Source organism: Salvelinus namaycush, unplaced genomic scaffold (assembly GCF_016432855.1).
Source record: "Salvelinus namaycush isolate Seneca unplaced genomic scaffold, SaNama_1.0 Scaffold3369, whole genome shotgun sequence".
Taxonomy (NCBI): domain Eukaryota; kingdom Metazoa; phylum Chordata; class Actinopteri; order Salmoniformes; family Salmonidae; genus Salvelinus; species Salvelinus namaycush.
Window position 1 is genome coordinate 8,793 of NW_024060307.1, and position 7,493 is coordinate 16,285.

General features: G+C 38.8%; 1 long non-coding RNA gene across 1 annotated transcript; it reads right to left on the reverse strand.

Annotated features, from left to right (window-relative positions):
• Positions 1-5,367: 5,367 nt before the first annotated feature.
• LOC120040238 lies at positions 5,368-6,238 on the reverse strand. Its single transcript, XR_005475590.1, has 2 exons — positions 6,018-6,238; positions 5,368-5,979 (listed from the first exon to the last, which is right to left on the reverse strand). It is a non-coding gene; the product is annotated as an uncharacterized LOC120040238 (long non-coding RNA).
• Positions 6,239-7,493: the final 1,255 nt, after the last annotated feature.

Consider the following 7,493-nt stretch of genomic DNA (forward strand, 5'->3'; position numbering starts at 1 on the left):
CAATTCATAAACCATGTGCCATGGAATGGGTACATCGAAAATCTCTTCCCAAATATTTTGCAATTTATATGGCACAGCTGTCAGTTTTTGGTCCTTAAATGAAATTGGTATATGTTTTTATTTATCACACTTTTCTTTAACCATTTATGTTCTTTAATACAGGGCCGACATACAAGTTCCTTACTTTTTCCCCTTCTATTTGCCTCTTCCATTTTTGTGGTAATGCTGCAATTAATTGGTGGTAATTTTGGGTAGAGCAGACATTTCCATATGTCTGTGTTAGCTGCATGTGTGACATAACTCCACCAGTCCTATTTATGATATCATTCACTAAAATTATACCTTTTTATTTTATTTTTATTATTCTTAGAAAAATACGTTTTTTTAATCAATTAGTATATTTGAGTTTAACCACAATATTTGTTGTATTATTTGTTCTGTCTTTTCAGGTGGATTAAACTGAAATTGCAACCAACTTTCTAAGGCTTGTTTAAAAAAATTAAGATATTTTGGAGATTATTTCCTTTTCAAACAACCGAAAGTGAGCAGGTGTAATCTGAATAAAGGGAAAAAGGCCCTTCTTGAACATAGGATGAGACATTCTTACCAATTTACTAGAGAACCCGTTTGGATTTAAGTATAACTTTTGTACGACTGATGCCTTTAGTGAGATGTCTAATGCTTTAATATTAAATCATTTCTGCCCTCCGAATTAATATTCGTTATATAAATAGGCCCTTTTAATTTTGTCTGGCTTGCCGTTCCAAATAAAATTGAATATTTTTTGTTCATATAATTTAAAAAGCAGGTCACTAGGTGTAGGCAAAACCATAAGCAAATAGGTAAACTGTGATATGACTAGAGTTAATCAGTGTGATTTTTCCACAAATAGACAGGTATTTTCCTTTCCGTGGTAGCAAGATCTTATCTATTTTTGCTAACTTCCTATCCATTTTTTGGGGAGTGAGATCATTTCTTTCTTTTGGGATTTGTATACCGAGTATGTCCACATCTCCGTCAGACCATTTAATTGGTAAACTACATGGTAATGTAATTTGTCATACTTATCACACTTATCATAATTTGGTTTTAATCCAGAGAGGATAGCAAAAGTATCTGGATCCTCTAAGAGGTGGAGAGATTCTAATTGTGGTTTAAAAAGAAAACATGAATCATCAGCGTACAATGACACCTTAGTTTTTAAGCCACGGATTTCCCTTAATATTATTATTCCATCACTCATCTTAAACTTACCTTCGACTCTTTTATATCGTTACTGACTAATTAAAGTATACCCAGTTTGTCATTTATTGATTTTAACAGATCGGTTTCGACCTTTACCATTCCCGGTGGTGAAAATATTAAATCATCAGTGTCTGTAGAAGAGTCAGGTTTGCGTTTTGAAATCGGTTCCCCTGTACTCTCCGTCATGTTTGGATGTTGCTTGTCTTCGTAATATTTGTCGATAAATGTCTCTCATTTTAAGATTTGTTTTGTGTTATTATCCAGATTGAAAGTTATCACCCACCAGATTGTTTAGTACTAATATTTTAGTCTAACTTTCCGATATTGAATATTACGTTTTTATCTTGAGGTGCTCTACATACCTTCGTTCAGTCCGCCATTACCTGTCTCAGTCCCGCCATTACCTGTCTCAGTCCCGCCATTACCTGTCTCAGTCCCGCCATTACCTGTCTCAGTCCCGCCATTACCTGTCTCAGTCCGCCATTACCTGTCTCAGTCCGCCATTACCTGTCTCAGTCCCCCCATTACCTGTCTCAGTCCCGCCATTACCTGTCTCAGTCCCACCATTATCTGTCTCAGTCCCGCCATTACCTGTCTCAGTCCACCATTACCTGTCTCAGTCCCGTCTCCAAAGAATGCATCTTTGCTTGTGTTTGAGTAAGAGCAAACATTCAACAACAATGAAACATTCCCTGTCTTAGGTCAGTTAAGATCACCACTTTATTGTAAGAATGTGAAATGTCAGAATAATAGAAGACAGAATCATTTATTTCAGCTTTAATTTCTTTCATCATATCCCCAGTGGGTTAGAAGTTTACATACACTCAATTAGTATTTGGTAGCATTGCCTTTAAATGGTTTAACTTGGGCCTACAAGCTTCCCACAATAAGTTGGGTGAATTTTGGCCCATTCCTCCTGACAGAGTTGGTGTAACTGAGTCAGGTTTGTAGGCCTCCTTGTTCGCACACTCTTTTTCAGTTCTGCCCACAACTTTTCGATGGGGTTGAGGTCAGGGCTTTGTGATGGCCACTCCAATACCTTGACTTTGTTGTCCTTAAGCCATTTTGCCAAAACTTTGAAAGTATGCTTGTGGTCATTGTCCATTTGGAAGACCCATTTGCGACCAAGCTTTAACTTCCTGACTGATGTCTTGAGATGTTGCTTCAATATATCCACATCATTTCCCTCCGTCATGATGCCATCTATTTTGTGAAGTGCACCAGTCCCTCCTGCATCAAAGCACCCCCACAACATGATGCTGCCACCCCCGTGCTTTACGATTGGGATGGGCTTGCAAGCCTCCCCCTTTTTCCTCCAAACATAACGATGGTCATTATGGCCAAACAGTTGTATTTTTGTTTCATCAGACCAAAGGACATAGATACTTTTGTACCTGTTTCCTCCAGCATCTTCACAAGGTCATTTGCTGTTGTTCTGGGATTGATTTGCACTTTTTGCACCAAAGTACGTTCATCTCTAGGAGACAGCATGCGTCTCCTTCCTGAGCGGTATGACGGCTGTGTGGCCCCATGGTGTTTAAACTTGCATACTATTGTTTGTACAGATGAACGTGGTACCTTCAGCCGTTTGGAAATTGCTCTCAAGGATGAACCAGGTTTTTGGAGGTCTCAGGTTTCTGAGGTCTGAGGTCTGAGGTTTCGTCTGATTTCTTTTGATTTTCCAATGATGTCAAGCAAAGAGGCACTGAGTTTGAAGGTAGGCCTTGAAATATATCCACAGGTACACCTCCAATTTACTCAAATTATGTTAATTAGCATATCAGAAGCCATTACATCATTTTCTGGAATTTTCCAAGCTGTTTAAAGGCACAGTCAACTTAGTGTATGTAAACTTCTGACCCACTGGAATTGTCATACAGTGAATTATAAGTGAAATAATCTGTCTGTAAACCATTGTTGGAAAAATTACTTGTGTCATGCACAAAGTAGGTGTCCTAACCGACTTGCCGAAACTATAGTTTGTTAACAAGAAATTTGTGGGGTGGTTGAAAAACGAGTTTTAATGACTCCAACCTAAGAGTATGTAAACTTCCGACAAACTGTATATCAATAACCTTACTGCTGTGTCTTCTACCATTCCATACTAATCTATATCAATAACCTGACTGCTGTGTCTTCTACATTCCATACTAATCTATATCAATAACCTGACTGATGTGTCTTCTACCATTCCATACTAATCTATATCAATAACCTGACTGCTGTGTCTTCTACCATTCCATATAATTTATATCCTTGTTGCTGTCTTCTACCATGCCATACTAATCTATATCCTTGTTGCTGTGTCTTCTACCATTCCATATAATCTATATCCTTGTTGCTGTGTCTTCTACCATTCCATACTAATCTATATCAATAACCTGACTGCTGTGTCTTCTACCATTCCATACTAATCTATATCAATAACCTGACTGCTGTGTCTTCTACCATTCCATACTAATCTATATCAATAACCTTACTGCTGTGTCTTCTACCATTCCATACTAATCTATATCAATAACCTGACTGCTGTGTCTTCTACCATTCCATACTAATCTATATCAATAACCCGACTGCTGTGTCTTCTACCATTCCATACTAATCTATATCAATAACCTTACTGCTGTGTCTTCTACCATTCCATACTAATCTATATCAATAACCTTACTGCTGTGTCTTCTACCATTCCATACTAATCTATATCAATAACCCGACTGCTGTGTCTTCTACCATTCCATACTAATCTATATCCTTGTTGCTGTGTCTTCTACCATTCCATACTAATCTATATCCTTGTTGCTGTGTCTTCTACCATTCCATACTAATCTATATCAATAACCTTACTGCTGTGTCTTCTACCATTCCATACTAATCTATATCAATAACCTTACTGCTGTGTCTTCTACCATTCCATACTAATCTATATCAATAACCTGACTGCTGTGTCTTCTACCATTCCATACTAATCTATATCAATAACCTTACTGCTGTGTCTTCTACCATTCCATAATAAACTATATCCTTGTTGCTGTGTCTTCTACCATTCCATACTAATCTATATCAATAACCTGACTGCTGTGTCTTCTACCATTCCATACTAATCTATATCAATAACCTTACTGCTGTGTCTTCTACCATTCCATACTAATCTATATCAATAACCTTACTGCTGTGTCTTCTACCATTCCATACTAATCTATATCAATAACCTGACTGCTGTGTCTTCTACCATTCCATACTAATCTATATCCTTGTTGCTGTGTCTTCTACCATTCCATACTAATCTATATCAATAACCTTACTGCTGTGTCTTCTACCATTCCATACTAATCTATATCAATAACCTTACTGCTGTGTCTTCTACCATTCCATACTAATCTATATCAATAACCTTACTGCTGTGTCTTCTACCATTCCATAATAAACTATATCCTTGTTGCTGTGTCTTCTACCATTCCATACTAATCTATATCAATAACCTGACTGCTGTGTCTTCTACCATTCCATACTAATCTATATCAATAACCTTACTGCTGTGTCTTCTACCATTCCATACTAATCTATATCAATAACCTTACTGCTGTGTCTTCTACCATTCCATACTAATCTATATCAATAACCTGACTGCTGTGTCTTCTACCATTCCATACTAATCTATATCAATAACCTTACTGCTGTGTCTTCTACCATTCCATACTAATCTATATCAATAACCTGACTGCTGTGTCTTCTACCATTCCATACTAATCTATATCCTTGCTGCTGTGTCTTCTACCATTCCATACTAATCTATATCAATAACCCGACTGCTGTGTCTTCTACCATTCCATACTAATCTATATCAATAACCTGACTGCTGTGTCTTCTACCATTCCATACTAATCTATATCAATAACCTCACTGCTGTGTCTTCTACTGTACTTCTCATTGTCTTTGCTGATGACACCAATTAGATTTTATAACACAATAATTTTGAATCACTAATTAATAAAGCTAACTCAGGCATTGCCAAATTTTCTGAATGGTTCCAAATACACAATTCATCTTTACATGTTAAAAAATCCTACATTATTGTATTCACTAGTAAGAATAAGAAATATTGTTAAAAAAAGAGCCAGAATCTCAATTGGTTGGAATGAAATGGAACAAGTCACATCCACTAGATTCCTCTGAGTTTTAATAGATGAACAGTTATCCTGGAAAGATCACATTCAGTCTGCAGTAAAGTGATGAAGTGTGTTGATATCAGATAGATGAGTGGTTTGGTTCATCAGGCCTCCTAACTCTATACTAGAGCTTCATTTACCCATATCTCATTTATTGTAATATTGTCTGGGCCAGTAGATATGCCTTCTACCTACACAAATTACTCATCATACAAAAGAAATGTGCAAGACTAGCCACCTCCTCTAATTACCTGGCTCCATCTGCACCTTTGTTTAAGAAACTCAATATCTTGTCTATTTAGGACATTAATGTACGCCAATTATGCACTTTCATCAATACTCATATCTCCCAGACAGTTTACCTAAACCATTCAATGGAATCTTCCAGGTCCCAGACAGTTTACCTAAACCCTTCAATGGATTCTTCCAGGTCCCAGTTTACCTAAACCCTTCAGTGGATTCTTCCAGGTCCCAGACAGTTTACCTAAACCCTTCAGTGGATTCTTCCAGGTCCCAGACAGTTTACCTAAACCCTTCAATGGATTCTTCCAGGTCCCAGACAGTTTACCTAAACCCTTCAATGGATTCTTCCAGGTCCCAGTTTACCTAAACCCTTCAATGGATTCTTCCAGGTCCCAGTTTACCTAAACCCTTCAATGGATTCTTCCAGGTCCCAGTTTACCTAAACCCTCAATGGATTCTTCAGGTCCCAGACAGTTTACCTAAACCCTTCAATGGATTCTTCCAGGTCCCAGTTTACCTAAACCCTTCAATGGATTCTTCCAGGTCCCAGACAGTTTACCTAAACCCTTCAATGGATTCTTCCAGGTCCCAGACAGTTTACCTAAACCCTTCAATGGATTCTTCCAGGTCCCAGACAGTTTACCTAAACCCTTCAATGGATTCTTCCAGGTCCCAGACAGTTTACCTAAACCCTTCAATGGATTCTTCAGGTCCCAGACAGTTTACCTAAACCCTTCAATGGATTCTTCCAGGTCCCAGACAGTTTACCTAAACCCTCAATGGATTCTTCAGGTCCCAGACAGTTTACCTAAACCCTTCAATGGATTCTTCCAGGTCCCAGACAGTTTACCTAAACCCTCAATGGATTCTTCCAGGTCCCAGTTTACCTAAACCCTTCAATGGATTCTTCCAGGTCCCAGTTTACCTAAACCCTTCAATGGATTCTTCCAGGTTAATTCTGAAATCCATCTATATAACACAGCGATAACGTTCACCCTCCCCACTGTCACATCTCATTTAGTCAATTCTCTATCAGATACAGAGGTACCATACTCTGGAATTCTTATCTTCACATTGCCAAAACATCATCATCCCTCAATAACTTCAAGTGAAGACTGGGGATCAGCCTGATGAACCAAACTACTCAGTAATCTCCTCCATGAAGACTGTGGGTCAGCCTGATGAACCAAACTACTCAGTAATCTCCTCCATGAAGACTGTGGGTCAGCCTGATGAACCAAACTACTCAGTAATCTCCTCCATGAAGACTGGGGATCAGCCTAATGAACCAAACTACTCAGTAATCTCCTCCATGAAGACTGGGGATCAGCCTGATGAACCAAACTACTCAGTAATCTCCTCCATGAAGACTGGAGGTCAGCCTGATGAACCAAACTACTCAGTAATCTCCTCCATGAAGACTGGGGATCAGCCTGATGAACCAAACTACTCAGTAATCTCCATGAAGACTGGAGGTCAGCCTGATGAACCAAACTTCTCAGTAATCTCCTCCATGAAGACTGGAGGTCAGCCTGATGAACCAAACTACTCAGTAATCTCCATGAAGACTGGGGATCAGCCTGATGAACCAAACTACTCAGTAATCTCCTCCATGAAGACTGGGGATCAGCCTAATGAACCAAACTACTCAGTAATCTCCATGAAGACTGGAGGTCAGCCTGATGAACCAAACTACTCAGTAATCTCCATGAAGACTGGAGGTCAGCCTGATGAACCAAACTACTCAGTAATCTCCTCCATGAAGACTGTGGGTCAGCCTGATGAACCAAACTTCTCAGTAATCTCCTCCATGAAGACTGGAGGTCAGCCTGATGAACC